This window comes from Mesoplodon bidens, assembly GCF_964165515.1.
Source record: "Mesoplodon bidens genome assembly, chromosome: 14".
NCBI lineage: Eukaryota > Metazoa > Chordata > Mammalia > Artiodactyla > Ziphiidae > Mesoplodon > Mesoplodon bidens.
In genome coordinates this window covers 15,662,162-15,689,803 of record NC_138170.1, presented here as the reverse complement: position 1 = coordinate 15,689,803, position 27,642 = coordinate 15,662,162, and the positions used below count along the sequence as shown (strand labels likewise).

The following is a 27,642-nucleotide window of genomic DNA, read 5'->3' as shown; positions in this document are numbered from 1 at the left end:
GCTGGGAAATCAGACAGCTGCAACCAAGGGGGACAGCCCCACTGGAAACGGAAGAGCGTGGAGGACAAGGCACAGGAGATTTCAGTATTCAGAGAGCTTTGTGAGTTTGAAGTTCTCCAGGCCAAACCAGAAAGGAGATGAAACCACAGCGGATCCTGCTGCGCACAGAGACAGGATATGGCTCCTCAAACAGACACCCAGGTGACCTAAAAGGTCCTCCAGCCCCAACTGCCCCCTCCCACCCCAACCCCTGACATCCCCCGTAGGCCTTGTGGTAACCACCTGAAGGCTCACAGAATGCTGACACTGGCTGGAGGTGATGCCACATCAAGCTGCTGTTTGTTGTCAGCACCTGGTACTGACTGGCTTGTTTAACATATGAAGGAGACCCAGGTCAGATACGTTTTGATGTGTCGGGAAGAGCCCACCTGCCACCAAATACCACCTCCCTGTTAAATCTTCCTTGTCTCACTTGTAGGATAAAGTCCAGTTGTCAGAGCCCAAGTCATTCATCTATTCACGTGGCAAATATTTGTTGAGCACTTAGTATGTGTGGTGGGTGGGCACTGCCAGTGAACCCCTGAGCTGGCATTCAAATCCAGGGTTCAAGGCCCCCGCCATGACACCCCCTCTAATAGTCTGCCACCATGAACCCAGTAGGAGCACCGTCCTCCCAGCCCTCCAGGGCCCCTGCACTCCCTCGTGCTCCCCATCAGGGGGCTCGGAGCCCTCCACTGCACTCACCCAGCCCCACCCTTCATTCAAGGCAGCAGCCTGCCTCCACCATCAAGCTCTGCCCCGTCACCTCAGGGAACAGCCATCTGCCTCTTGCTCCTTTTCAATTCCCATGAAATGAACCAGCCACAACCACTGCTCTCCGTGCTTTTGCTGCCAGGACACACTGTCAGGCCACACGCAATTAAAGAGGCTGGCGCCATATGCAATTTCTGGCTGCCTGGCAGGCCAACCTCCAATTCCAAAGAGCATAAAGAAGCATCAGCCGGAGATGGTGAATTAGTGCATCCAGACCTTGAATTCAGGCTAATTTAAGTCAGTCCTTCACAAACACGAGGCTTTATTTTTAGTAAGCAGCTGCTTACAACATAGCTCACTACTCAGCGGTGGGTCCAGGGCCATCCTGGGGCCCGAGAGCTGTGATCTACAGCTTTCCTGCAGTATCAGCCTGCTGTGTCGGATTACGGTTTATGTTTGCAAGGGCAGAATGTCTCTTCTCTCTTTGTATCCTCCACGGCACTCAGCACAGGATCCAGTGTTTCCAGGAAGGATTCCTATCCTTCCTTCTTTTCATTTCTCTTTATTATAAAGAAACAATGACGGAGCACCTAATGCGTTCCTTCCTCAAGGGATTGCTCTCACAACCGACAACCCCCAATAATGCAAGAAACTCTTCTGAATGGTAACAGACTTATATCATTTGAGCATATGGCTATACCCTAGGTGTTCCAGACATTAACAGTGACATGCCCTAGAGCAGTGAGTCATTTCTTTTTAGGTCCTCGTGCCACAGCAAGGCAAGGCCCCCACCCCCCCCACCCCCATATCTGAAATATTAGCAATACCAGGGGCAGGAAGGGAAGGGATATTAAATTAAATTAAAACCACCCTCAGCAACCGTGAATCCCAGACCATCCCCTGGGTCCCGCTGTGGCCCTTTCCCCGTCGCCCAGGACTCCTGGGGGAAGAACTGGCCCCCCTGGGTGGAGACTCTGCTGACTGCCTGAGCCCTAAATGCCTACTCAGTCTTGAGGATCTGAAAGAGTTGAATATGACTATAAAAGGCAGTATTTTCAGGAAAACACAGCACCTCTATTTTCAGAAAGTGATATAACATCTAAAAATAATAATGAACAATGAGGTAATTAAAATCCCCAGAGACCTAAAATTATAATATGCATCTGGTAAAGGGTGTATATTACATCCATAAAGGGATTGAAAGTGGTGAAATCAGTAGTTTTTGTTGTAATGGAAGCATTCCCAGTTCCTTGTGTTAAATTACATATTAAGATATTTTGCTCAGTCTCGCCCTATGGAAATTAACCATTAATTAATTTAAAGCAAATAGAGTCATTTCACCATCTTGATAAATATCAAACGTTTTCTTGGGACAATGAATATATGTGTTTCACAAACATCATGATGCCTTAAGAGCAGTTTCAAATATCAAGTATAGACAACTCTTAATAGGCGGCTATGGTACCATCTCCTGGGGCCTCTTTCTTCTAAGTGTAACACTGTAAAATGCAAATGGAATGCAGTCTAATTGTCCAATATTCACATAGAAAACCTGTATATAAACCATAACTCTTCTCCCCATGGTACAGAGCAAGTGTTCCACAAAACCCAGTAAGAAGCATGACCCCAGACTCTGGGGGCTACTAGCAAACAGGTGATAAAGACACAGGCACAAGAACAGAGAAGCAATATCTAAAGAGAAAATGCCCAAAATGCCCATGAATAAAGTTTAGTTGGATAAATCTATTCTATTTAGAATCGCTAATGCCATTCAGAAGACACCAACTCAAAGGTAAGTGTTTAATGAAATGGTAAATTCGAAGGAACTTTATGCGTTTCCTTTAGAGCAAATTTATCAAAGTTTTTGTTTTTCAGCTCTTCTAATCACATAAAAGGCCTGCGCTTCTTTTGGTTCTCAGGGACTTACAGTGCCCCAAAAGAATTGTAAGATGCTCACAGGGCTGCTCACTGATTTCTATCAACCAACTCTGCACCAAGAGAGAAACAGTAAGGCTAGGACGGCTGTTTTGCGGGACCGATCCCACACTAGCATCTACTCTGCCCCCTGCCCTCAATGGAAACCCGTTTGGGGGATGGTAGGTCACACAGGCTACTGGGGACTGGGTCTCACTCACTTAGAGGGGTCTCTTCCCAGCTCTGCCAGGTCATTCAGGAATGAGTAAGTTTTAGGAGACTCATTATTTCTTCAAATTCACAAGAGACTAACCTAGAAACCAGGAAGCCAATCATTTAAAAATATCCTTTTCACAACAGGACATCTTCTCGGAGAATCGTCATTCGTTCATTTCTTCAACAAAACTCAATCAACGCCCATGATATCTGGGCACTGGAAATACACAGTGAATAGGAAACAGTGTGAGCTTTGAAGCGGCTCCCCCTCCAGGGTGGTCTTCCCAAAGTGTGGTCCTCAGAACTTGTGTCAGAACCCCCAATCATCTTATCAAAATGCAGATTCCTAGGCCACACCCCAGACTCACTCTGAGGGTGGGAATCCAGGAAATTGTACTCTTACAAACATCCCCGTGGGGCTTCCCTGGTGGCACAGTGGTTGAGAGTCTGCCTGCCGATGCAGGGGACATGGGTTCAAGCCCTGGTCTGGGAAGATCCCACATGCCGCGGAGCGACTAGCCCCGTGAGCCACAAATACGGAGCCTGTGCGTCTGGAGCCTGTGCTCCGCAACGAGAGGCCGCGATAGTGACAGGCCTGCGCACCGCGATGAGGAGTGGCCCCCACTCGCCGCAACTAGAGAAAGCCCTCACACAGAAACGAAGAGCCAACACAGCCATAAATAAATAAATAAATAAATAAATAAATAAATAAAAATAAACATCCCCGTGATTCTCTTGCAACAAAAGTTTGCGAAGCTTTAGTCTCTCAGGCAAGTCAGACATGTACGCAAATTATTTCTATCCAGCATATGCTTGGAGAAAAAACAAAAAAAGTTGGGTGATTTCTGGGAATGGTATTCTAATACCCTGATGTCCCTATTTCTGCCCTAAAGAAATGCTCCTGAAGGGTCAGAGCTCTTTTTGTGTCTGACCTTCAAGGTGTCAGAGAGTCCTTGACATACCATCTTCCAGATACCCGTGCCAGGCCACTCTCATTGATATGGTTCATGATATTCTACTATTTCTAAGAGTGTCATTTATTTTAGATGTATTTCATAATGGCTGCTTCCTGTTGATACATAAAGAAGGAGGAAGGGGGGAAAGTAGAACTGACTTTGTACCTACTATGTGCCAGTCACTGTGTTGGGCACTTAAACATACTACTTCATTTGTTCTTACAACCATCACCCAAGTAGGGCTCATCACTCCCACTTAACAGATGAGCAAACTGTGGTTCAGAGAAGTTAAGGAACTTGCCCAAGGCCACACAACTAATAAGTGATGAAGTCAGGCTTCAGCCTCAAGTCTGTCTCAACTCCCCCTCCCCATACTCTTTCCATGTGGAGCAGTGTCCTTGTATATCCTCAAAAATTACCACAATGCAGGATTTGTGTAAGCAAACCTCATCTGTTATGTACTGGTTGCTTTTAGTTTCCTTCAAGGGGCTTATAGGCTCATCTTTTCCTGGTATGGAAACCACCCAGTTTGTAATTCTGATCTGTAGACGATGATGGTTGGTGAGTTGTACCACCAAGGTCAGGACCTAATGCTGCACTCTGCTGAGTTGTAGCACACACCTGCTTGCTTAGCTGTAATCTGCCTGTGCTGGGATTGGCAGTCACCCACAGGCAGCCCCGATGGGTTCTACTAACTCTGAGAGCTCTCCAGTGTTGAGCTTCTACTATCGGCATACTGCATCCCTTATCAAACTGTTATTACTTTGAGGACAGACTACGTTTATCCCTTTTTGTAACTACTCTCCTTGGTACATCCCTGACACCCTGCAGGCTGCTCCAGAACATCAGCTTCTTGAAGAGAGGGACCCCCTTTTTCATCATTGTAACCCCGGAGCTCAGCACAATGCTCCACTTTCAAATAATATATGTGGAGGAGATCCCTCACCTTGAAATCAGAACAAGCGTATTCAAATGTAATCAGAAATCTACACTAGCTCTTTTTCCTAGTAATTCAATTTAATTTTTAAAAGATTTTTCAGAGGTTTCTCTATGCTTCAATGTTTTGTTAGGTGATGCAGGATGTCTGAACCCACTTGATTATTTCAGTGTGATTCTAAGGGATTGATTATCTTGGTGACTAAAGAACTGAGCTGAGCCCACCACTGCCCGGTGCCAACAGAGGGTTCCAGTGAGCAGTGCAGGGGTCCTGGTGACAGGCTAAGAATAAACAAGGAACCCAGGATTTAAACCCACTATGGGGGAAAAAAATACAGGGGGTCCCTGCCCTTAAAGGGACTTACTCTCTGGTGGGGAAAACTATACCTTCCTACGCATTAGGTGAAGGTGTGAACTAAGGGAACAAGAGGGTTGAGTGTAGGTGGGCAATTCTTAAATCCTAAACTGAGATCCTGCAGTTGTGATGGGAAGGAGCAACTTTTTTTCCCCACTTTTATTATTTTTTTAAATTAATTTTTATTGGAGTATAATTGCTTTACAATGTTGTGTTAGTTTCTGCTGTACAGCAAAGTGAATCAGCTATACGTATACATATATCCCCTCCTTTTTGTGAAGGAGCAACTTTGAAATCATCAAGCAGAAGCATAATTGATATCCTAAGAGTTTAGGGTTCCGTGAATAGGAAACTTGTCTTTTATTCCTTCTGAAACTCCTCCTCACCCCTAGCGAGACACTAAAGCACACAGAAGGTGCTTCATAAATGCTTTGCTAACAAGAGGACTGTCTCACAGCAGTAATAAGAAATCCAAGGCAAGCCATTATTAGAAGGAGCAGGACTTCGGAGATAAAGTCTCAGCCTTGTAAACAGGAATGTGGCAGCAATTTTGGAAGTGCAGCTGCTCCAGCTCCGTCCACTGAATTAAACTGAGTTCTAGGGAGCAGGAAGGAGACCTCTGAGAGAACTGCTCTCAGTAGCCCATGAACAGGCACCAGTCAGTGCTTCTATATTAAATTAGAGCTTACAAACAAAGAAGCCAAGGCAAGCCTGAGTGATGGGCCAGCAAACTTTAAATACCTAATTAAAGATCACAAGTGTCTTCCAAGAATAAGGACTTGGTTGTTTTTTCTCCTTCAGCCTGTCAGCCTGAACATACCTTAAAACAAATAAATTTTGGTTTTGTAATATTGAGTTTCGTTCATGCATTTTTCTCCACCAACACACAAAAAATTACAGTTTCCAAAGGTAGAATCAGCCAAATTTTTACAGCTACACCATTTCTGGACTTCAGAATAATACTGTTGAGCAGAACAGATTTTCTAACACCATTTTGCCAGAAGTACTGGACACAAACAAAAACTCTCTCAGAAAAACACTGTCTTTTCCTATTACCTGAAATTCACTCCTTTTTTCCCCCATTTTAAAAAAATTGAAGTATAGTTGATTTACAATGTCAGGGGTACCGCAAAGTGACTCAGTTATACTATACATATATGTGTGTGTATATGCTTTTTCAGATACTTTTCTATTATAGGCTATTACAAAGCATTGAATATAGTTCCCTGTGCTGTACAGTAAGTCCTTGTTGTTTATCTATTTTGTATGTAGTCATGTGTATCTGTTAATCCCAAATTCCTAATTGATCCCTCCCCGACCCTTTCCCCCTTGGTAACCATAAGTGTGTTTTCAATGTTTTTGAGTCTATTTCTGTTCTGCAAATAGGTTCATTTGTATCCGTTTTTTAGATTCCACATATAAGTGATATCATATTTGTCTTTCTCTGACTTACTTCACTTAGTATGATAATCTCTAGGTCCATCCATGTTGCTGCAAATGGCATTAGTTCATTCTTTTTATGTCTGAGTAATATTCCATCATATATATGTACCACATCTTCTTTATCCATTCATCTGTCAATGGACATTTAGGTTGTTTCCATGTCTTGCCTATTGTAAATAGTTCTGCTATGAACATTGGAGTAGATGTATCTTTTCAAATTAGAGTTTTCATCTTTTCCAAAACTCACTCCTTTTTACTTATTCATTGCAGGCTTTCTCTTATCCCATGAGCAAAATATGGTGATGAGCACACTGAACCTATTTGCCGCTTCTGCTCAAGGAGCAGAGGCTGGCCAGCATGCTGGGCTGAGCTGGCCGAGGGGAGTCCAGGATCAGAAGGAAGAGGCGATCACAGATCTACTAATGATGGCTGATGGCGGGAGATGGGGCTAGAAGTGAAAGGTGTTGAGCTGCCTAACCCTGATCTGGAGCCATGAGGGGGTCCTGAGCTGTGGGCTGTGGTTGTACATATGAAACACGCTAAAGTTAAGACTGCCCCTCAAGTGTCTGCATCTTCCTCTCCTTCTTCCTTCCCCTCCCTCCCCCTCCCCTCCCCTTCCTCCTGCTCTGGTATGAGATACCAGCTCTGGCTTGAAGTGGGAGCTCAGAGCTCCAACCACAGCCATCAGCCTGGGTGCTCATCCTACCACTGGATGCCTTGCATTCTTAATTCTGAAGAGCCTGGCATGGAAAATGGGTGCACTGTCAGCTTCACCGATGAGTCCGGATTTCGAGCTAGCCACATCAATGCCAAAATTATTGACTTTTGTTGAGGCTGATGCCAGGCCCTCAGTGAAAAATTTTACTCTAATGTGATTTTCTCAGTCCATACTTACTATTTCAGTTCAATTAAAAATTTGAGGACAAAACAGGAAGAGAAAAAACAAAGTAAAAGATGAGGTCTGCTCCGAACCCTAGAGATCAGAAGCCTTTTTCCTTCCTGAGAGGGAGCCCCCAGACCACTACGTAGACCCCTCACTCTGGGCCCACAAGGCTTTCCTAACTTAAGGAGCAGCTTCCCATGGAATTAGGACTGTACCCCTTAAAGATACAGTCCCTGGAAAGGACCAGCAGTTAAAGTTCCTTCCCAAGTCAGCAATAACCCAGCTCCCATGCAGAACAATCCATCCCATGCAATCATGAAAGCTTCTGAGAACTGAAAATTACCATGTCCAACTGACAAATATTCCTGCACCATTCACACCTCTCACTGCACCCAATGTGACAATAGGGAAATGGGGGAAAGTCATGCCCAGAAAGGGCCCCACAGTATAATCCTATGTACCACTGCTAGTAGATGAACAGGTGCGCCTGATTTCCTCTAGAAAGGTCCTGGTCACCTACCCTTAATATAAACCTTGGAAATGGATCCACCTCCAATCGGGACGCAGCTAATCAGTACAATATTCACTTCCTACGTCCAAATTCCGATTCCCATCCATCACTATGCATGCAAATAAACTGGTTAGCATCATAACTAGTCTGAAAATGCTCACTATCCTGTTGGATTATTTCACTTTCTAGAGCCAATGTCTACAATAAAAGCCCACTTGGAATCCTAAAAGGAAACTAATATTAATTGAATGTCAATTTTGTATTAAACATTACCATGGGTGTTATATGCCTTAATTCCCCCAACAATCATATGAGGTAAATGTGATTTTTCCCATTTTTACAACTAAGAGAACATAGCTCAGAAAGGTTAGGTAACTTACCTAAAGTCACACAAGTAGTTAGTGGCAAAACTAACTAGGGTTTGAATCCAGGTCTGCCTCCAAAGTTGATTAACTTTCCAGCAAACACTGTTTGCCAGAACCAAAAGAAGAATCATGCAAGAATAAAACATTGTGAGAGCTTGCATTATTGTTTAGCGAATATTCATTTCCCTGCCCACCTCAGTGTGAGTGAAGTAGATGTCCTCATCTGCTTGATGTGGGACTTGGTCATGTCATTTGCGCTGGCCAACAGAATATTAGTGGGTGTGACATGAGCAGAGGCCTTAAGTAGGGCTGCATGGCTTGGCTTGACGCTTGTGCTCACTGCTCATGCTGAATGCCACAACAGAAATATATCCTGGAGAGCACTAGTTAAAGGAGGACACGTCCCTCCTCAATTAATCAATCTGCAGTTGACCTGTAGACCTGTGATCAAGAAATAATGGCGAAAGTATTACTAATTTGATGAAAACTATAAACCAGCAGGTCCAAGAAGCTCAGTGAACCCCAAGTACAACACACAGCCGTCAGGATTGGAGGGGAGACTCAGTGGCAGGCTTTGCTCTTGAAAAGAAATGTTGAGAAGCTTCAGGAGGCAAAAGGAAGAAACAGAAGGGAGGAGCCAGGGAGGATGTATGTCACTCTTTCCTCTTCCAGTGGCTCAGCAGGAGCTATTAAAATATCACCTAATGGGGACTTCCCTGGTGGTCCAGCAGTTAAGACTCCACACTCCCAATGCAGGGGACAGGGTTCGATCCCTGGTCATGGAACTAAATCCTGCATGCATGCCGCAACTGAAAGATTCCCACATGCCACGACTAAAAAGATCCTGCATGCCAAAACTAAAGATCCCGCAGGCCTCAACTAAGACTCGGCACAGCCAAATAAATAAATAAATATATTTTTAAAAGAATCACACCTAATGAAGAGTGTGCGAGGAGGATGGTGGGAGGGAATAAAGAGAGGAGCTGAATTTTCATCCAGACTAGCATGGAAAAACCAGACACAGCGCCAGGCAAACAGAGGATCCCAGAGGGCAAGGAGAATAGAAGGGTATCCCCGCTCCCCTAAGAGTTCTCAGAAATCCAGGGGAAGGTCTTTGGACGGCACAGAATCAGAGGTGAGAGGCAATTTACTCTTGATTCCTGAGGTGGGCAGCACCACCATATGCACAAGTGCTCAGCGGGGCTGACGCAGTAGGTGCCATGAACCTTAGTCCTCTTCCTGTCCTCTCTCTAAACATTCCTGACAGCCAAAGAAAACTGCCCATGAACTCTTAGGAAGTAATGTAGAAAAAAATTTTTAATGTAATGCACTATTTAATGTACCACCCTAAGTAGCACATATTGCCTGTGTCAAAACACTGGAAAAGCTTTCTATCACCCAAAAAGAGCAGTCCTGGGAAAATGAGCAAACAGGAAAAAATTCAATCTGGGGGGAAATTCTTCCAAGTACATATAAGAATCCAAAGCAAGCAGAGAATAAAGAAATGATTGTACACAATGTATCTATTCCTGTCTTTGCAAGGAAGCAAGAAACAAGACAAAATTGTTCTCAGCCTATAACTACTTTTTGCTATCTGAGGGTAAGAGGATGATGTAAGGATTTGCCCCAAAATATGAGGCCTAAAAGTTCGTTAAAATTCACACATAGTTAACTTATTTGTAGATACTATTACGATTCATTTATCAAACCCATTACAAGAAATGCAGATTCCTACAAATATCTATTTATGTACAAGTATCACTCATCAAAATTATATGAAATAAGAACCTGTAGCTATGCATTTATCTAATTTATCCAGTCACCCCTAATCTGAGTTGGAGTAGCCCAAAGGACTTCGGAAACTTTAGAGAATAATTATAGCCTTTTAAATCTTGAATCCGTAATGGGCACAAATGCAATATAATTGGTCCAAATTTTTAAAGGCTTTTTAATACATTGGCAAGGAAAGCTGCAGTAAGCAAACTGCTGATACAACTCAATCTTTTTTTATTTAAACATCTTTATTGGAGTATAAGTGCTTTACAATGGTGTGTTAGTTTCTGCTTTATAACAAAGCGAATCAGCTATACATACACATATATCCCCATATCTCCTCCCTCTTGCATCTCCCTCCCACCCTCCCTATCCCACCCCTCTAGGTGGTCACAAAACACCGAGCTGATCTCCCTGTGCTATGCGGCTGCTTCCCACTAGCTATCTATTTTACATTTGGTAGTGTACATATGTCCATGCCACTCTCTCACTTTGTCCCATCTTACCCTTCCCATTCCCCGTGTCCACAAGTCCATTCTCCATTCTCTACATCTGCATCATTATTCCTATCCTACCCCTAGGTACTTCATAACCATTTTTTTCTTTTTTAGATTCCATATATATGTGTTAGCATACGGTATTTGTTTTTCTCTTTCTGACTTACTTCACTCTGTATGACAGACTCTAGGTCCATCCACCTCACTACAGATAACTCAATTTTGTTTCTTTTTAAGGCTGAGTAATATTCCATTGTATATATGTGCCACATCTTCTTTATCCATTCATTTGTTGATGGACACTTAGGTTGCTTCCATGTCCTGAATATTGTATACAGAGCTACAGTGAAGACTGTGGTACATGACTCTATTTGAATTATGGTTTTCTCAGGGTATATGCCCAGGAGTGGGATTGCTGGGTCCGTAAGGTAGTTCTATTTTTAGTTTAAGGAAGCTCCATACTGTTCTCCATAGTGGCTGTATCAATTTACATTCCCACCAACAGTGCAAGAGGGTTCCCTTTTCTCCACACCCTCTCCAGCATTTACTGTTCGTACATTTTTTGATGATGGCCATTCTGACTGCTGTGAGTTGATACCTCACTGTAGTTTTGATTTGCATTTCTCTAATGATTAGTGATGCTGAACATTCTTTCATGTGTTTGTTGGCTGTCTGTATATCTTCTTTGGAGAAATGTCTATTTAGGTCTTCTGTCAATTTTTGGATTGGCTTGTTTGTTTTTTTGTTATTGAGCTGCATGAGCTGCTTGTAAATTTTGGAGATTAGTCCTTTGTCAGTTGCTTCATTTGCAAATATTTTCTCCCATTCTGAGGGTTGTCTTTTCATCTTGTTTATGGTCTCCTTTGCTGTGCAAAAGCCTTTGTTTCATTAGGTCCCATTTGTTTATTTTTGTTTTTATTTCCATTTCTCTAGGAGGTGGGTCAAAAGGATCTTCCTGTGATTTATGTCCTAAAGTGTTCTGACTAGGTTTTCCTCTAAGAGTTTTATGGTGTCTGGCCTTACATTTAGGTCTTTAATCCATTTTGAGTTTATTTTTGTGTATGCTGTTAGGGAGGGTTCTGATTTCATTCTTTTACATGTAGCTGTCCTGTTTTCCCAGCACCACTTATTGAAGAGGCTGTCTTTTCTCCATTGTATAGTCTTGCCTCCTTTATCAAAGATAAGGTGACCATAGGTGTGTGGGCTTATTTCTGGGCTTTCTAACCTGTTCCATTGATCTATATTTCTGTTTTTGTGCCAGTACCATTCTGTCTTGATTACTGTAGCTTTGTAGTATAGTCTGAAGTCAGAGAGCCTGATTCCTCCAGCTCTGTTTTTCTTTCTCAAGATTGCTTTGGCTACTCGGGGTCTTTTGTGTTTCCATACAAATTGTGAAATTTTTTGTTCTAGTTCTGTGAAAAATGCCATTGGTAGTTTGATAGGGATTGCACTGAATCTGTACATTGCTTTGGGTAGTATAGTCATTTTCACAATATTGAATCCTCCAATCCAAGAACATGGTATATCTCTCCATCTGTTTGTATCATCTTTAATTTCTTTCATCAGTGTCTTATAGTTTTCTGTATACAGGTCTTTTGTCTCCAGAGGTAGGTTTATTCCTAGGTGTTTTATTCTTTTTGTTGCAATGTTAAATGGGAGGGTTTCCTTAATTTTTCTTTCAGATTTTTCATCATTGGTGTACAGGAATGCAAGAGATTTCTGTGCATCAATTTTGTATCCTGCTACTTTACCAAATTCATTGATTAGCTCTAGGAGTTTTCTGGTAGCATCTTTAGGATTCTCTATGTATAGTATCACGTCATCTGCAAACAATGACAGCTTTACTTCTTTTCCGATTTGGATTCCTTTTATTTCTTTTTCTTGTCTGACTGCTGTGGCTAAAACTTCCAAAACTATGTTGAATAATAGTGGTGAGAGTGGGCAACCTTGTCTTGTTCCTGATCTTAGGGGAAATGGTTTCAGTTTTTCACCATGAGAACGATATTGGCTGTGGGTCTGTCATATATGGCCTTATTATGTTGAGGTAAGTTCCCTCTATGCCTACTTTATGGAGGGCTTTTATCATAAATGGGCGTTGAATTTTGTCAAAAGCTTTTTCTGCATCTATTGAGATTATCATACGGTTTTTCTCTTTCAATTTGTTAACATGGTGTATCTCATTGATTTGCGTATATTGAAGAATCCTTGCATTCCTGGGATAAACCCCACTTGATCATGGTGTATGATCCTTTTAATGTGCTGTTGGATTCTGTTTGCTAGTATTTTGTTGAGGATTTTTATGTCTATGTTCATCAGTGATACAGGCCTGTAGTTTTCTTTCTTTGTGATATCTTGCTCCCAAAGTCCACTGCCTCAATTTGGGATGATTCATTGTCTATTCAGGTATTCCACAGATACAGCGTACATCAGGTTGATTGTGGAGATTTAATCCGCTGCTCCTGAGGCTGCTGGGAGAGATTTCCCTTTCTCTTCTCTGTTCGCACAGCTCCTGGGTTTCACCTTTGGATTTGGCGCCGCCTCTGCGTGTAGGTCACCTGAGGGCGTCTGTTCTCTGCTCAGACAGGACGGGGTTAAAGGAGCAGCTGATTCGGGGGCTCTGGCTCACTCAGGCCTGGGGGAGGGAGTGGTATGGAGTGCGGGGCGAGCCTGCGGCAGCAGAGGCTAGCATGACGTTGCACCAGCCTGAGGCACGCCGTGCGTTCTCCTGGGGAAGTTGTCCCTGGATCACGGGACCCTGGCAGTGGCGGGCTGCACAGGCTCCCGGGGAGGGGGGGGAGGTGTGGACAGTGACCTGTGCTCACACACAGGCTTCTTGGTGGCTGCAGCAGCAGTCTTAGCGTCTCATGCCCGTCTCTGGTGTCCGCGCTGATAGCCGCGGCGCGCACCCGTCTCTAGACCTCATTTAGGCGGTGCTCTGAATCCCCTCTCCTCGTGCACCCCGAAACGGTCTCTTGCCTCTTCGGCAGCTCCAGACTTTTCCCCGGACTCCCTCCCGGCTAGCCGTGGCGCACTAGTCCCCTTCAGGCTGTTTTCACGCAGCCAACCCCAGTCCTCTCCCTGCGCTCCGACCGAAGCCCGAGCCTCAGCTCCCAGCCCCGCCCGCCCCGGCGGGTGAGCAGACAAGCCTCTCGGGCTGGTGAGTGCCGGTCAGCACTGACCCTCTGTGCGGGAATCTCTCCGCTTTGCCCTCTGCACCTCTGTTGCTGCGCTCTCCTCCGCGGCTCCGAAGCTTATTCTCTCCCGCCACCCGCAGTCTCCACCCGCGAAGGGGCTTCTAGTGTGTGGAAACCTTTCCTCCTTCACGGCTCCCTCCCACTGGAGCAGGTCCCGTCCCTATTCTTTCATCTCTGTTTTTCCTTTTTTCTTTTGCCCTACCCAGGTACGTGGGGGAGTTTCTTGCCTTTTGGGAGGTCTGAGGTCTTCTGCCAGCGTTCAGTAGGTGTTCTGTAGGAGTTGTTCCATTTGTAGATGAATTTCTGGTGTATTTGTGGGGAAGAAGGCGATCTCCAGGTCTCACTCCTCCGCCATCTTGAACGTCTCCTCACAACTCAATCTTTTATTTGCTTTCAAATTATATCACTGGACCTACCCAAATCTATACTAATAAACAGGGTAGGGGAGGAGTGGAGAAAAGAAAAAGAAAGGAAGAAAGGAAAATGTATTGGGGGCAAAAAATGAAAAGCTTTAAAAGCCAGTGTATATTATGAGAAAAAGCATGTGTTGAATAAGACAGCACAGAAACCAAGAATACATGTGCTCACATGTGTGTGTGTTGAAAAAGTGTGTGTTGAATAAGACAGCACAGAAACCGAGAATATATGTGCTCACCACTTAGAATATTCAGTCCAGCAATACACAAAATGAACGTTTATTCGGATAACATCAAACCCATTTTTCACATCTACAGTAAATATACAGGGCAGATAGAAAAACAAATTGGATGTCAAAAGGTCATTACCAATCAAGAGTAGAGTGCGACAGGGCAATGAAGCAGAGTAGATGGCCCAGGGCAAGCCTATCACATACAGGAATGTAATATTGATATATTGCAAAGGAATCCACATACATCAGTGGAGAAAGAAAGGTTAATCAGTGAATGGTGTGAATATCTTTTTGGTGGTGTATTTCTTTCTGTACTTTAGACTTCTGGGGGAGATAGATTTCTAGTAGTGAAAATACCGGATCAACATGATTAAACATTTTGGGGTAATCTCTCACACTGAATTGCTTTCCAAAAAAAAGTTTTAAGACAATCTAAGTCACATCAGCAGTGTATATGGAATACCCATTTCACTGAACCTGAATTAGCATAAAAATAATATCTCACTGTTTCCAGCTGAATTTGCTTTGATAAAGAAATTAATGTCAATTAGTAGTGAACAGTAGTGAAATTGAACATTTTTGTATTTAACTTCTTTTGCCCATTTATCTGTTGGGGTCTGCCGACTTGGTTCAGAAAGGCAAGAGGGAGAGCATCACAAACTATCACCCAGAGAAAACTTATTTGCAGGAACCACTCTCAGTAACAGCAAAGAAGAGTGCCTTTAGCCATGAAGCATAGCCCCTTCCCCACACCATCTGCCATATGAACCACCAGCAGATACCTATCTTGTGTCCTTTCAGTGGTGAATAATAAAGAGGAAGCCAGCACACAGCATCCAAAGAAGAACATAAGAAAAAAATGAGGGAAAGAGCAGCAAAATTACCAAGAGATGAATAACACTCACTAAAAATGTTACCAGGGAATACATGAAAATTATGATCCAATATTTCACCATGAATTTAAAAATATATATGAAGCCATCATCTCCTTGAAGGAAGAAAACAAAGCAGACATGCAAAAACTCAAGAATGTGATGGCAAGATAACAGGAAGAGATGAAATATGAAAAAGTCAGGAAAGAAGAAAAAAATCACAGAAATTAAGATGAAAATGGTGGGAAATCAACAAAGAAAATATATGCTGGAACTCACTATAAGAAACCAGACAAGGTGAACACAAGCAGAAATAAAGTATTCTAAAACATTAGAGAGAAAATAATAGGAGACAGTCAAAGGAGAGCTATCATACTTTATACATAAAGAGAGTCACCAAAGAAGAAAACCAGCCTGGCACAACGGTTAAGAAAATGAAGTGTTTGACTTCATGTCAATGAAGTGAATGTGAATTTGGACAAGTTTCTTAACCACTTTCTTTCTTGGTTTCCCCATCACTAAATTGAGGATAATATTAGTACCAACTCCATAGGGCTGTTAGGAAGTTTAAGTGGGTTAAAATTTGATAAGAGGCTGGAACAGTGCCTGGCATATTCCATGCAATGTCCAAGTGTTTGTTAAATTTAAAAATAGTAATAAATAAAACAACAGAGCAGAGAAGTATTTTAAGGTATAGTTCAAGGAAACTTGCCTGAAATAGAAGTCTTAGATGTTCATATTAAAGGGTACACTACATACCAGGGAATATCAAACACAGCAGTCAAGGTTGAGACATATCCTAGGACTTAATGGATTTAAAGATAAAAAAAAGAATCCTTTGGAGCAAAATGGCTGAATAAGATATTCCTTGATCATATCCCTGCCTCAACAACAATAATTTGGCATCCACCCACGGACAAAAGTGCCTTCATAGGAGCTTTGAAAGTGCCTTCATAGGAGCTTTGGGATCCAGGTAGGAGATTGTGAAGTCCAAGACCAAGAAGAGGTGTTTTGAGAAGGCAGGTCTGCCCCATGCTGCTGACTTACCAACCATGATCCCCACTACAGAAACAGAAACAGCTTTGTGCCCCTGAGGACTTGACTACAGCCCTGTTTGGCTTGGTCCTGTCCCCAGCACTATATGCCAAAGGACCCAGGAGGAGCCATGCTCACCCGAGTATCAGGTAATAGACATGTAGCCCTCAGTCCCAGCTGTGGACCCTGAATTGGCCCGTGAACCAGTTCCAGCCCCTCTTGGCCACAGTCTGGGAGTCCCTGGAGGTAAGCCCCCAAACTCAGTCAGACTGTAGATTCTGAATAGGCCCTGTAATTGGGCTCCAGCCCATCCCAGCCATTGTCCACAGTCTTGCTGGCACAGGGATCCTACAGGAGAAATATCTGTCTATATCCCCAGAGATCCAGAAAGGGCCCCATACTTTCCTCTAACCCCCTCACAGCCTCTGTCTGCCAGCAGTCCTTAGGGTCCAGGGCCCCAGTGGGACACTCTCCAGTCTGAACTCCCAGAAGGGCCCTGTACTGGGCTCCAACCTCAACACAGCTTCAGTCCACCAGCAGACCTGCCAGCAAGGGACCCAGTAGTACACACTACTGTCTGTGCTCCAAGAGACTCTGAAAAGGACATATACTCAGTTCCAGGCCCTCCCAGCCTCAGTCCACACCACTGAGCCCAACCTGCCCCGGGACCTGGTGGGAGACATACACATCTGTGCCTCCAGGGCCAGGACTGTAGACCTCAAACATCGCTATAGAATCTCAAACAACCCTGGGGCCCCATTCCAGCCCCTCTCAGCCATGGTCCAGGGCCAGTCCTGCCCACCTAGGGGCCCATCCAGTGACCAGGCATCAGTCCTCCCAGGGATCTAGTGGGAGCCATGCCCCCTGCACACCTAGTAATAGACCTGCTGTCTAAGGACCCAACTGTGGAACCTGAAGAGGATCCAACCTGAAGAGGATCCTTATCCCACAACATTCTACTGAACAAGGTACTGGAGGTAGTCCCATTCACCCAGAGACCAGACAGGATCCACACCTGTCCCAGCCCCTGATAACAAGCCTGCCAACTGAAGATCCCACTACAGACCCAGCAACAGCCACATAACTGGGTCTAACCCAGCACAACTGAGATTTCAGAGGTAGTCCATCAGCCCAGGGAACAGACAGGAGAAGGTTTTTACCTATGGAAATCAATCTGTAAAGACTGGAAGAAGTGTATGCTTCTTCAAATGTACAGATACCAATGCAAGGCTACATGAATCATTAAGAATCAGGCAAAGATGACACCATCAAAGGAATTAATAAAGCTCCAGTAACTGACCCCAAAGAAATGGAGACCTACAGATTACTTGAAAAAGAATTCAAAATAATCATCTTAAAGAAGCTCAGTAAAATGCAAGAACACAGATAACTGAACAAAATCAGGAAAACAATGCATGAACAAAATGAGTTTAATAAAGAAACAGAAACCATAAAAAAGAACCAAAACAGAAATCCTGAACCTGAAGAATACAATGTCAGAACTGAAAAATTCTATAGAGAGCCTCAACAACATACTTGATCATGAAGCAGAATCAGAAAACTTGAAGACAGAACACTTGAAATTAGCCGATTAGAAGAACAAAAAGGAAAAAGAATGAAAAAGAGTGAAGAAAACCTATATGAATTATGGGACACCTTCAAGCAAATGAATATTCACAACATAGGAGTCCCAGAAGGAAAAGACAGAAAGGGGCAGAAAGATTATTTAAAGAAATAATAGCTGAAAACTTCCCAAATCTAGAAAGAGATATGGACATCTAAGTAGAAGAATCTCAAAGGACCCCAAGGACCCCAAGCAAGACCAACCCAAAGGAGATCACTCTGAGACACACTATCATCAAAATGTAAAAAATCAAAGACAGGGCTTCCCTGGTGGCGCAGTGGTTGAGAGTCCGCCTGCCGATGCAGGGGACACGGGTTCGTGCCCCGGTCTGGGAAGATCCCACATGCCGCAGAGCGGCTAGGCCCGTGAGCCATGGCTGCTGAGCCTGCGCATCCGGAGCCTGTGCTCTGCAAGGGGAGAGGCCACAACAGTGAGAGGCCCGCCTACCGCAAAAAAAAAAAAAAAAAAAAAATCAAAGACAAAGAGAAAATTTTGAAAGCAGCAAGAGAAAAATGACTTATCATGAACAAGGGAACCCCATAAGGCTATCAGCAGATTTCTCTGCAGAAAGTCTTCAGGCCATGAGGGAATGAGATGATATGAAATATTCAAAGTGCTAAAAGCAAAAAACTGCCAACCAAGAAAACTATACCCAGCAAAACTGTCCTTCAGAAATGAAGGCGAGATAAAGAATTTCACAGACAAACAAAAGCAAAGGAAGTTCATCATCACTACATCTACCTTACAGAAATCCTAAAGGGAGTTGAAATGAAAGGATGCTAAGTAACAACTTAAAAATACATAAAAGTATAAAACTCACTGGTAAAGGTAATTATATAGTTCAATTCAGAACACCCAAATGTTGTAATCGTGGTGTGTATATCACTTTTATCTCTAGCACAGAAGTTAAACAATAATATTAAAAACAACTATAATAAGCTACAATAATAAATAAGCTACAATATGTATAACAAAACTAAGACAGTATTTTGGAAAGATAAAATTGACAAACCTTTAGCTAGACTAAGAAAAAAGAGCAAAGACTCAGTGATCATGGGTTGCCTGTGCCCTGGTCATCGATAGTACTGGGAGAGGAGTCACTGAAAGACATTTTTCCATGTTTGAAGGGCCCAGTTGTCCCTTCCAAACCCTGGATCTTTCACACACTATCTTTTTTCTCCTGCCATTCCCTTCAGAGCTCAGGCCTTTGCTCCCCACCCCACCCCTGTGATATGGTGACCAGGCTAGCGCCCCGACTGCAGGGATTCACTTTGTCTTTGAAGTTAAGGAGTCTCCTGGCAGAAACCAGTCAATACATCTATATTTGGATCTCACACTGGAACGAGTTCAGATCGGTTCGGTGGGAGGTAGAAACCCTGAGACAGTGCCTTTGCTTAGTGGACTCCACAGATGCAACATGGTGCCCCCAAGAGGCATGTCTGGCTCACAGATAACAGGTCAGCCTCAGATCTGGAGACTGTTGAGGAAGTCCCATGAGTCAGTGACCTTGGGGTGACTTGGGATCTGGGATTGCTGGTATTTCTCCCCAAGATTCCTATTGTTCGTGGACACCAGTGGGGCAGAGAATGGACAGTGAGGTCTCCACGTGAAGAGCTCCCTGCTGCCTGCTCAGAGCATCAAAGGAGAACTGTTCACTCAGCATGAGAGATCAGGGGCAAAGCGCTGGGACTGGGGGCTTGGCGTCCCCTTTAGCTGGCTCTGAGTCCTGACAGCAGTGCCCTTGGAGGGCCAGGGAAGGCTGGCCCTGGTCCCTCTGCTGTGCCTGGATGACTTCAATAACCAAGAGTTTTTTTCTTGAGTTGGCAGCTGCTCATCATCATCATTTTCTCTCCATCCATCCATTCAATAAACCATATGGACCCCCCAAAAAAAGAGCAAAGACTCAAATAAAATTAGAAATGAAATCTAAATATGACACAATAGAAATACAAAGGATCATAAGAGACTATTATAAATAATCACATGCCAACAAATTGGATAACCTAAAAGAATGGATAAATTCCTAGAAATACAGAAACTACCAACACTGAATCATGAAGAAAAAGAAAATCTGGGCCAGGTGCCTGGAGGCATGTCGTTTGGGCCTTCGGCGGGCTTTTCGGGGACAAGGATGGCTATGGCCAGTGGTTTTTACCTACGCTACTATGTAAGGCACAAGGGCAAGTTTAGACACGAGTTTCTGGAGTTTGAGTTTTGGCCGGACAGAAAACTTAGATATGCCAACAACAGCAATTATAAAAATGATGTCATGATCAGAAGGGAGGCTTAGGTACACAAGAGTGTAATGGAAGAACTGAAGAGAATTATTGATGACAGTAAATTACAAAAGAAGATGATGCTTTGTGGCCGCCCTCTGACAGGGTTGGCTGGCAGGAGCTTGAAATTGTAATTGGAGATGAACACATTTCTTTTACCACATCAAAAATAGTTTCTCTTATTGATGTTAATCAGTCAAAGGATCCTGAAGGCCTTCAAGTATTTTACTATTTGGTACAGGACGTGAAATGTTTAGTTTTTAGTCTTATTGGATTACATTTCAAGATTAAACCAATCTAAATTGTAAAAAAAAAAAAAAAAAAAGGAAAATCTGAACAGATTAAGAATTAATACCAATCCTCCTCAAGCTCTTCCAAAAAACTGGAAAAGAGGGAGCACTTCCAAGCTCATTTTATGAGGCCAGCACTACCCTTATACCAAAGCCAAATAATGACACTACAAGAAAAGTTTACTATAGACTAATATCACTAATGAGTATGTATGCAAAAATTCTCAACAAAATACTAGCAGACCAAATTCAACATCACATTAAAAGGTTCATACACCATGATCAAGTAGGATTTATCCCTGGGATGCAAAGATTGTTCAACATACACAAATTAATAAATGTGATACACCAAATTATGATTCTCTCAATAGATGTAGAAAAAGCATTTCACAAAATTCAACATGCTTTCATGATAAATGAACACAAAGTGAACTCTCAAGAAATTGGGTACAGAAGGAATATACCTCAACATAATAAAAACCATATATGACAAACTCACAGCTAACATACTCAGTGGTGAAAGGCTGAAAGATTTCCCACTAAGATCAGGAACAAGAAAAGAGTTTCCACTCTCACTACTCCCATTCAGCATAGCACTGGAAGTCCTAGCAAGAGCAATCAGGCAAGAAAAATAAATAAATACATCCAAATCAGACAGGCAGAAGTAAAATAGTCTCTGTTTGCAGATGATATGATCTTAAAAACTCCACCAAAAAACCTATTAGAACTAATAAACAAATTCAGTAAAGTTGCAGGATACAAAATCAACAGGCAAAAATCAGTTGTGTTTCTATATACTAACAACAAATTATCTGAAAAAGATATAAAGAAAACAATCCCACTTATAATAGCATCAAAAATAATAAAATACTTAGAAATAAATTTAACCAAAATGTTGAAAGATCTGTACACTGACAAATTATAAGACATTGATAAAATAAATTGATGAAGACACAAATAAATGGAAAAATATCTCATTTGTGAATTAGAATAATTAATACTGTTAAAGTGTCTATATTACCCAAAGCCATCTATAGATTCAAGGCAATTCCTACTAAAATCCCAAAGGGGGCTTCCCTGGTGGCACAGTGGTTAAGAATCTGCTTGCCAATGCAGGGGACAGGGGTTCGAGCCCTGGTCCGGGAAGATCCCACATGCCGTGGAGCAACTAAGCCTGTGTGCCACAACTACTGAGCCTGCGCTCTAGAGCCCGTGAGCCACAACTACTGAGCCCACGTGCCACAGCTACTGAAGCCCGCGTGCCTAGAGCCTGTGCTCCCAACAAGAGAAGCCACCACAATGAGAAGCCCATGCACTGCAATGAAGAGTAGCCCCCGCTCGCTGCAACTAGAGAAGGCCCGTGAGTAGCAATGAAGACCCAATGCAGCCAAAAATTAAATAAATTAACTAATTAATAATTTTTTTTAATTCCAAAGGCATTTTTCACAGAAATAGAAAAAACAATCCTAAAATTCATATGGAACCAAATAAGACCCTGAATATCCAAAGCAATCCTGGGAAATAAGAACAAAGCTGGAGGCATCATGATTCCTGATTTCAAGCTCTATTGCAACACAATAGTAATCAAAACAATATGGTACTGGCATAAAAGTGACACACAGACCAATGGAACTGAATAAAGAACCCAGAAATAAACCCATGCATATACAGTCAACTAATACCTGACAAGGGAGCCAAGAATCCTCAATAGAAAAATTATAGTCTCTTCAATAAATGGTGTTGGAAAAACTGAATATGCACATGCGGAAGAATGAAACTGGACCCCTATATTATACCACTCACCAAATTAACTTGCAACAGATTAAAGACTTAAACATAAGACCTGAAACTGTAAAATACTAGAAGAAAACATAGGGGGAAAGCTCCTTGATACTGGTTTTGGCAACAATTTTTTTGGATATGACACCAATAGAGCAAGCAACAAAAGCAAAAATAAACAAGTGGGGCTACATCAAACTAAAAATCTTCTGCACAGCAAAAGAAACAATCAGCAAAACAAAAGGCAACTTACAGAATGGAAGTAAATATTTACAAACCATCTATCTTAGAGGAAGTTAATATGCAAAATATATAAGGAACTCATACAACTTAATAGCAAAATACAAACAATCCAGTTAAAATGGACAAAGGATTTGAATAGATATTTTTCCAGAAAAGACATACAAATGGCCAACAGATACATGGGAAGGTACTCAACATCACTAATTACCAGGGAAATGCAAAAGATATCCCTGCACACCTGTTAGAATGGCTATTATCAAAAAGACAACAGTGTTGGTGTGGAGGTAGTGAAAAGGGAACTTTTGTGCCCTGTTGGTGCGAAATGTAAATTGGTGAAGCCACTATGGAAAACAGGATGGAGGTTCCTCAAAAAAATTGAAAACAGAAGTACCATATGATCCAGCAATCCCACTTCTGGGTATATACCCAAAGGAAATGAAATTACTATTTTGAAGAGATATCTACACTCCCATGTTCATTCCAGCATTACTTACAATATTCAAGACATGGAAGTAACCGAAGCATCCAATGACAGATAAATGGATAAAGAAAATGTGATTTTATATATTTTTTATGGGTATAAAAATTTGAAGTGTATCAATGCAATATTACTCATCCATGAGAAAGAAGGAAATCCTGTCATTTGCAACAACATGGATGGACCTTGAGGGCATTATGCTAAGTGAAATAAGTCAGATAGAGAAAGACAAATACTGTATGATCTCACTTATATGTGGAAACAAAAAAAGCCAAACTCATAGAAAGAGAGAGTAGAATGGTGGTTGCCACGGGCTGGGGCTGAGAGAAATGGGGAGAAATTGGTCAAAGGGTGCAAACTTTCAGTTATTAGATGAATAAGTCCTGGGGATCTAATGTACAGTGTGGTGACTATATTTAACAATACAGTATTATACACTTGAAGGTTGCTAATTGAATGTTTTCACCACACACACAAAAATGTAATTATGTGAGGTGAAGGATGCATTAACTAAGCTTAGTGTGATAATCATTTCACAATATATATGTGTATTACATTGTACACCTTAAATTTTCACAATACTATATGTCAATTTTATCTCAATAAAGCTGGTGGAATAAAAGAAACCTCTGAGCAACTAGGCAAAAAGATAAAGTCACTTACAAAAGAAAAAAATCAAGTTGGCCTTGGATTTCTTCTCAGCAGCACACACTATGAGAAGACACTGGAGCACCACCCATAACACACACAAGACAAACAAAAAGTGAGCCAAGGGCGTTCTATCCAGCCAAGCTGTCCCTTAAGTATAAAGACGTAGAAAAGAATATTTGGAAACCCTGGGAATATTGTTCCTCTGATCCCCTCCTTGAGGAAACTATTAGAAGATAAATTTTAGCCAACCAAGAGGTGGCTGGGGAAACCAAAGGAGATGGACTATAAGTGAGAACAGAATGTACTTAATAGCAGAACTATTAAAAAACTATTAAAACTAAAACAAACATGAGAATTGGGATGACAGAAGAAAAGTAAAGGTGATAAAAAAAACTTAGCCTTTAAGTTGCTTACCTAGTGGTAATAACAGTAGGGTAACCCACAGGATGATGATGGTCATGGCCATAACAGCAGTTATAATTATTGACTGGCTAACTATGTGCCAGGTACTACATAAAACACTGTGCGTGTGTGTGTGTACGTGTGTGTGTATACACACAGTGTTTCATACAGTGTATACACACATATACACATATATACACACACGCATATATATATATATTCCTAACAACCCATAAGGTAAACATCATCATCCCCATTCATAAATAAGAAAGCTAAAGCTCAGATTAGTTAAGTACCTCAACCACGATCACACAGCTAAGTGACAAATCCAAACCCAGGCCTGACTCCAAAGCCCAGGCTCTTGATTTTACTGTATTTGCGTTCATTGAACATAGGACAGTGCCTTATTCCTCTCTGTCTCCTCATCATTTAACACAACTAATATAATATAGCATAATATAATATAGTAATAACAATCTATTATTCCCATTTTATAGATGAGGAAAGGAAGCAGAAAGGTTAAATGACTTTCCCAAAGTTACACAGCTACTTAATCGACGGGGCAGCTAGCATGGCTCTAGAGCAGCGCTATCCAATACTAATTCAATAGTAGGTAAACCACATGTATAATTTCCAATTTTCTAGTAGCCAAATCTTAGGAAAAACTTAATTTTATTAATATATTTGATACAACCCATATGTTCATATTATCATTTTGACATATAATCTATATTAAAAACTATTCATGTCATAATTTACATTTTTTTCCTCACTCAGTCTTTGAAATCCAGGGTGTATTTTATACTTACAGCACATCTCAAATTGGACTCACATTTCAGTGCTCAGTAGCCACATGTGGTCAGTGGCTCCCATATTTAACAAAACAGCTCCAAAGCTACATGTGGCACCAACTTAATAGCACACGAACTCTCCATTTTCCATTCTCCAGCATTGATTCCTGAAGTGTTATTTTATAAAATCAAAAAACAAAGTAACTAGTTATATTATCTACCTCCACAGAAAACCCATCCTGGGGTTAGGGTTTCACTCTCATAAAAAGGTCGTACTTATGCGTGTCGTTGGATCATATTTTTGATGGTAATCTGTTATCCCTATACTTCCTCCTCCCTACCCACTCCCTCCACATTCAAGCAGCCATTCTCCTTGCCCTAAAGAAGGCAGAGCAGAAAGATGAAATAGGCTGCGAGACATTCTGGCTTTTTCTTTTTAAGCCTAACCCCTGAGGAGAGGCACTGGGGTTTACCGAGCAGGCAGCTTTAAGAAGCAGGAGGTAGAGAGGAGTCATCCCAGATTAGAAGGAGGTTCCCCTTGGCTTGGGGGAGAGGAGGAGAGCATCCCAGGAGAGGGTGGGAACTGGCTCCGTGTCTTTGCAGCACCTTGGGAGGAAGGCGCAGGGTGAACGGGGGTGGGGGCAGAGTCTGCAAACGACTCCCACATCCAAAGCCAGCATGGGAGCAGCAGAGAACTGCTCTACCTGGAGTGGCCATGAGACAGGGGACAATGGGTATTTATAGGGCGGTTTGCAGGAAGAGATGTCTAATTACTAGACACCCCTCCCAATGCCTTAGCACTGCCTAGGATCTCCAAGCTGTGGGAAAAGCTCAGGAGGAGTCCCTGGTAATGACTGGGGTTAATTTCCCCCCAATCCACTGGGATAGAAGGGTACTGGAATCAAAAATTAAACTGAATTCTAGAAATCAAAGAAAGTGTCTGGCTGGACTTGTTTTTGTGACCAGACATTCATATCTGCCACTTAGGGGGCCTCACTTGAGCCTGCCAGGGGCAGTGGGCAGTGTCCCCCCACAAACCATTACACCGGAGCCAGTTCATCTCCAGTGGATGGCTGTAACCCAGGAGGAACTGGAGTGCTGAGGGGTGTGGCCTCTCAGAAGTCACTGCTGACTTGGGGAACACCGGTGGCCTGGGATGAAAACGAGTTTCAAAGAATATCACAGAATACTTTTAAGTCCTGATCAGACACAAAGCAATCAGCAAAAAGGTCACTTGTTGGAGTTTGCTTTAATGATTAGTTTCCCTGACTCCCTGAGAAGACCCAGAAATAGAGGGGTGTAGAAGATGATTTTCAGGCCACTATTTCAGACTCTGAGGAAAGAAGGACTATTTCAGCAGCAGCAGCAGCCAAAGCTCTACTAGACAGGACAGATGAAGACCATCACTGCAGCCAAGCCCTGGCTGACACTGTAACAGGGAAGAACAAATCTGACTCCATGTTAGATCTGTTCCTTTTACTTTAACCCTTTGTGCTTTGTTGCTTGTGCTTAGTCATGCTGGCTCTGCACCTTTTGTAAAAGAATGTTGCCTAGAGCCTGAAATATACAGGATAGCCTACTCTCAGGGCTCTGACCTTTAAGAGCCCATTCATACAGAGATAGAAAGTTGCAGAACAGAGAATAACATTTGTCTTGTTGGAGGTTTACAGGAACATCGTGACCTGACCTATGTGGACAGCTGCAAGAGCAAAGGAATCCAACACCAAGAAGTCTGCAACAACTAACCACACCCCTCCCTCACCTGGCCTTTAAAAGTGCTTTGCTGAAACCCTTCAAGGAGTTTGGGGTTTTGGGGGCACAAGCCACCCATCTCCTTGTGGGTCCCTGCAGTAAACCTTTCTCTGCTCCAAACTCTGACATTTCAGTACTGTTTGGCCTCACTATGGATCAGGCACATGAACTTGCATTCAGTAACACCATGTTTAAAGACTTTAGGAAGATAGGCAGGAGCACTGTCCACAGATCTCTACAAGCCAGGTGTCAAGACAAGGAGACCCCCGCTACCTGCCTATCAGGCCTTCTCCTTAACCTGCGGTCAGTGACTGCTAGGAGACTGTGGGGGAGGGAGAGCCCAGACCCAGGGCAAGAATGGGGAAAGTGTTGCTCAGTCCTGGAGAGAAATCTTTTCCAAGGAAAAATGCCTGGAGTTTGGGGAAAGTCAACATGCCTCTGTTTTATTTTGCTTATAAGTGAGATGAATATTTCACAGTACACAGAGACTGTGAAGAGAACCCACACTCATTAACAGGGAAGGAAACCCAAACTTCAGGAGACTGGGTGGCTCAGAGGAGCTCCAGAAGGTGGCATCATCACTCTGGTCCCATAGCAATCTAGGCTCTGTTGGCACCCTATCCCCTCCCCAGTAAATAGTCAAAGAGAGTAGTTAAACAGAGAAAGAGGCAAGGACACCTACATGGAAGGTGCTGGCTACACAACAGAGCAGCCACCCCCCTGCTGTATGCCCTGTGAATATAAACATGAGCAGGGACCCACCCAACTCTGGGCAGAAAGCCAAGGGGAAGGATGGCTATGAGGAGGAGAAGTGTAGAGCTACAGCTTCAGGTCAGCGTCACCTGCCATATTAGATCCCCCATGCTTCTTACATCTAAATCACAGATCCTGCTCACCCCAGTAAGGGGAATCCATCAGAGGCTGATGGAGCATTCCTACATGGGATGGAGCCTGTGCCGGAAGAAAGCAGAATTTCTAAGGCAGAAAGTCATCCCTGGAAGGGA

The 27,642-nt window shown here is 42.8% G+C and overlaps 1 protein-coding gene and 1 pseudogene across 2 annotated transcripts in view; one reads left to right on the top strand and one right to left on the bottom strand.

The window, feature by feature from the left end:
* The window catches only part of VWA3B (von Willebrand factor A domain containing 3B), a 217,297-nt gene that overhangs the window by 140,298 nt on the left and 49,357 nt on the right, over window positions 1-27,642 (bottom strand).
* LOC308627773 (protein mago nashi homolog 2-like) lies at window positions 20,108-20,790 on the top strand (annotated as a pseudogene). The gene has a single exon. The product of its transcript is annotated as a protein mago nashi homolog 2-like (transcript).